This window comes from Elaeis guineensis, chromosome 7 (genome assembly GCF_000442705.2).
Source record: "Elaeis guineensis isolate ETL-2024a chromosome 7, EG11, whole genome shotgun sequence".
Lineage (NCBI taxonomy): Eukaryota > Viridiplantae > Streptophyta > Magnoliopsida > Arecales > Arecaceae > Elaeis > Elaeis guineensis.
Window position 1 is genome coordinate 20,378,148 of NC_025999.2, and position 5,174 is coordinate 20,383,321.

Genomic DNA, 5,174 nt, shown 5'->3' on the forward strand with positions numbered 1-5,174 from the left:
ACAATCACATTATGGTTTTGTGGAAAGTAGTAGTATCCCATAGATTTTTTTGGATACCTCATAAAGCAAGCTATAATAAATCTATCCTCTAACTTATCCACCATGTCTCTTGACATAGGCTGAACATCCTCAAGTCTTAAGATAACCTAGACTCGGCTTCTTACCGAACCATATCTCTGCAATGTGGTAGGAACGGACTTTGATGGAACTCTATTCAATAAGTGAATAGTAGTTAACAAGGTATGTTCTCAAAGAAATAAAGATAGATCAGTGAAGCTTATCATGGACCTGACCATATCCAATAGGATCCTGTTCCTCTTTTCGGATACCCCGTTGAGCTGAGGTGTTCCAAGAGGCATCCATTGGGAGACTATTGATGCATAGTCGTTGATAGCACCAAAAATAACTCTACTCACTATGTAGGTAGGATGAGTCGAGATCATATCCTCAGAGATCTTGAGCTAAGTTGAGATTGCAAAATAAAAGAAAGAAGCATTGTTTTTGATTTAGAAAATAAATTATCCTAAAATTGATGTAATTAAAAAATAAAGAGCTTAAGAGTTTTGAATTAATTTTGCACTAGCAGAGTTGTATCTCTTTTTTTAATTAAATAGATACGATTAATCTTAGAAAAAATACCTATCTTTCCTCAGCACGCTCCGTATCCGTAGATCACGGCGCGTCTCTGGAAAGTACTAGGTAAACAACTCTTCTTTCCTCGACACGTCCCGTATTCGTAGATCACTGCACGTCTTCGGAAAGTAAAAGTTGTTCCTAATATTAATCTAACAAGAAAGCATAAATAAAAGCATATGAAATGGAGCAAATAAAGAACTCATGACGATTTAAATAAAAAGCATAATCTTTATTGCATATAAAGAAATATAGGAAAGTTTAGAACAATAAACCATCTCTGTGTCGTTACAAAATTTTTTCTCCACTTTCGAGACTGCTAGCCTAGCTGGTCATGAAGTAGTCCCTTTCTATTCCTCTATGCAAGGCTCTAGAAGAATTTCTGGGCTCCCCCTCCAATGGGAGTACCAAAGTCATTTTATAGGTGTTAGGAGGGAGGAGTTTTACATGGTTTTTCGATGTGGGACTAAAAAAAATACTAATGACTAAAAAATAGATGGATGAGATGAAAAGATCACAAACAGATAAAGAAAATATAAATTTTTCCACTTGAAGTATTTTCAAATAAAAATTTTTTTCTTTTAATTTGCTCGCCGCTGTGTCTGCCATGCCAAATTCTCCTCGCGAACCCGCCATCCCGCGTGCCCACTGCCACGCCCGCCGTGCGCATGCCTGCTCGCATCCGCCCGCTGTGCGTCCGCCCGCTCTCACGTTGCGTCCGCACCGCGCACTCGCCCGCGCACTTGCCCGCTGTAACGCCGCATCCAGGAATAGCATGAACTTCACGCTACCTTTTTTATTCCACTTCCAAAAAGAAACTTTTGTTTCTTCACAATGACATCTATATCCTTTTTGGATTCCTTGCATAGTATCTTCATTTTCTATAATACCGGATGCGTCTTTCTTTTATTTTAATTTTATTTTAAGTCCAATTTTTTTCAAACTTGAGTCTTTTTGATCTATGAATCGGACTCTTTGTATCGACGAGTATCTTTCCTGTAAAACATAAAAAGAAGCATCAAATTTTTAATAAATAAAATAAATTAAATATAATTTTCTACTTTAAATGACTTAAATTAAGTGTTTATCACACCTTTCAACTTGAATTTTACTCGTCCTCGAGTAAAATAGATATATCAGTATTGTGTACCGACTCGATCTTAAATCAAAAGTTAGGTTAGGCATCCCAAATGGTAGATGATACCTGATCAGACCATTAAAGAGATATTTCATTGGATTATCAATTTGACCCAATTAGTGGCTGAGTATTAACTAAAGAAATTTCAAGAGCTTTTCTTTCACCAACTCCCCACTTTACTCTTTAAATCATCTAACTTAATGGGAAAGAGGTTTATTATCTTCTTGCAATTTAGTCTCCTTAATATATATATATATATATATATATATATATATATATATATTTTAACATTGCCTACCTTTTTACGTGAACCACAATGCTTACTTAGGCGAAAGGGCCCGGTTACTCAGTAGGAAACCAATGTTGTTGTTGTTGTTGTTTTTTTTTTTTTTTAAATAAAATTTTAAGAAGAATTTTTTGCATACCTCGACCTTTCCAATCAATTTCTCATGAAGCAGATTCTTTATTGAGATCAGTAAGAAGAGGGTTGTAGAATCACTCCTAAAATTTGGTCTAGTCTAAACCCTACCATTCATTGGGTTTTCTTAATAATTTATTTCTCAGTATCTCTAAAATTATCTTGATCATTAATCATTCATTATTTAGGATGCCTAATTGACTCTTAATCAAAATAAAATTTGGATACACAAAACTAATTATTTCTGACCATACTCGAGGATTTGATTAATTTCCTCCCCCCCCAACTTAATCTACATTGTCCTCAATGGAGTAGAAAAGTAAAGAAAATAAAAGATGAGAGTGCACCTAGGATAATTTTGCTTCAGAAGTTGAAGATAGCTTCATTGATTAATAGGCTCTTGTTCTAAATTCCTGTAGCTGCAGTAAAGTAAGAAAAATATGAAATCATTGGGTTGCCTCCCAACAAGCACTAAGTTTTACGTCTTCAGCCAGACGTTAAGTTTATTGACAGACTCTTCCATACAGAGTGGTCCTTTATTCTTTAAAAAAAATGATGATCAGTGAAAACAAAATAGAAGAAATTTGGGTTGCCTTCCAAAAAGCGCTAAGTTTAATGTCTTCAGCCAGACGTCATATGCATTAAAACCAACAAAAGGTGGGCAATGGCTCATACTTGATTGTCCATGGAGGAGTGATTTTATCGTGTGGTGTATCCAACAATGTGTTAACTTCTTTCATATATCCCTCAAAGTCATACACTCCAAAGTGAGCCAAGCAAGTATCTAAGGGGTCAGGTGCTAGAATTGTGGGTGTTGCATCTTCTATAATGTCTTCTAGTGTATCTACTTCGAAGCAACTATCCATTGATGGTCCTTGGGAAGCACCAAACACATTCAGTCTCAGTTTCTTATTCCCAAACGATACGTCCATGACTCCTGTCCTACAATTAATGCATGCATTTGCCGTAGCTAGGAAGGGTCATCTTAAGATAATGAGAATTTGTCTTGGGTTGCCACTTAGTTCCATGTCGAGAACCAGAAAATCAACTAGAAAGTAAAACTTATCTACCTTGACCAAGACATCCTCAAGCATTTCACATGGTTCCTTAATTGATCTGTCGGCTAACTGCAGTGTGACTGATGTGGGTTTCAGTTCTCCAAATCCAAAAAATTCATACACCGAACTAGGTAAAAGATTCACACTTGCCCCTAAGTCTAGAAGAGCTTTTTCAATGTGGTAATCTCCTATAACACAGAAAATGATGGGGGCTCCTAGATCCTTAAGCTTTGGAGGAGTGGTATGTTGGAAGACAGAACTAGCCTGTTCAATGAGGCATATTTTCTTTGGGATTTGTGATCTAGATTTACGTTTTTGGGTGCACAAATCCTTCAAAAATTTGACATAAGCAGGGACCTATTTGATTGCATCTAGAAGGGAAAGATTAATTTGGACTTGCTTAAACAATTCCAACATCTCATCGAGTTTTCCTCCCTTCTTATCTGCTGGAATAGGGGCTTTCAGGGCATCCGAAAATGGGGCTTTAGGCAAGTAAGATGATTCTGATGCAGTTGGTTCCTTCTCTATTTTAAGGTCCTTCTTGTTCTTGGGTGATTTGAATTTGGTTAAAGGTTTAGGATCGATCTCATTGGTTTTACTAGTGTGTTCAATGACCTTTCCATTTCTCAAAGTCATGATTGATTTGGCATGTTCAGAAAAAGCTTCTGGGATATTAGAACTTTCAATCACAAATTGACCTCTTGGGTTGCTCTCGGGTTGACTAGATAATTTTTCTCCTTCCCTCCTACTGAATGCAGTCGCTAGTTGACCTATTTGGGTCTCTAGCTTAGCAATGGATTGTGTGTGGGAGTTAAGGATCTGAGTGTTGACTTCTAATCATTCTAGTGCTTTCAAAACTTTTTTTTCAAAAGCTGAGCTGTGACCAGTAGTAGACGGTTGAGGAGCATTTTGAAATTGATGGTATGGTCCATGCCTATATGTTGGGTCCTGATATTGAGGTCGAGGTGTGGCAGGGTCAACCATTGGTTGTGGTCTCCAAAAAAAATTTGGATGATTTCTCCAGCCCGGATTGTACGTACTAGAATAGGGGTTGTTCCTTAGTCTATGAGTAGTTTGGGCTTGATGGACTTGTTCTTGTACATGTTCATGAAACTGTGGTGCAACCGGACAATCATTCACACAATGAGTGGGGCTCGAACACAATGCACATATATCTTGTATCTGACGGGATGGAGAAGGTGACTGTCCTATACTTAATAATCGATCTAACTTTTGGGATAATTCATCTACCTTATGATGGATATCTATGGCATTTCCTACTTCATATATTCCACCTCTCTTTGGGTTTAACATGGGTTTATCTCTAATAGAGGCAGACATATGATGTAATGAATTTTCACTTAAAATTTTAAACAGTTGCCATGCCTCATCCTCACTTTTCAGCATGAATGTCCCACCGCATGATGTATCGACCATTTGTCGATGTCTTTCAGATAGCCCATCATAAAAATATTGGATTAACTGCCACTTGGGTACAGCATGGTGGGGATATTTTCTAATAAGGTCCTTTAATCTCTCTCATGTTTCATGAAATATTTCTCCATCTAATTGAGAAAAACTAGTTATGGCTTTTCTTATTTGATTAGTTTTTTCTATGGGAAAATATTTCTTGAGAAACTCTCCTTGCAACTGGTCCCAGGTTGATATAGTCATGGAATCCAAATTATGTAGCCAGTATTTGGCTTTGTCCTTAAGTGAGAAAGGGAATAATTTTAACCTAAGAGCATCATTGGAGAAGTTGTGAATTTTGACAGTTGAGCATATCTCAAGAAATTTTTCAAGATGTTTATAAGGGTCCTCATTACTAAGTCCATAAAATGAAGGTAACATTTGGATTATACTGGACTTAATTTCATATTGAGTGGCCTCCACAGGGGGCACTTGAATACAAAGAGAGTAGGTATAT

At 36.9% G+C, this 5,174-nt stretch overlaps 1 non-coding gene across 1 annotated transcript; it reads left to right on the plus strand.

Moving 5' to 3' along the window:
- The first annotated feature begins 4,743 nt into the window (after positions 1-4,743).
- LOC140859589 (small nucleolar RNA R71) lies at positions 4,744-4,849 on the plus strand. The gene has a single exon (XR_012143126.1). It is a non-coding gene; the product is annotated as a small nucleolar RNA R71 (small nucleolar RNA).
- The last annotated feature ends 325 nt before the right edge of the window (positions 4,850-5,174 follow it).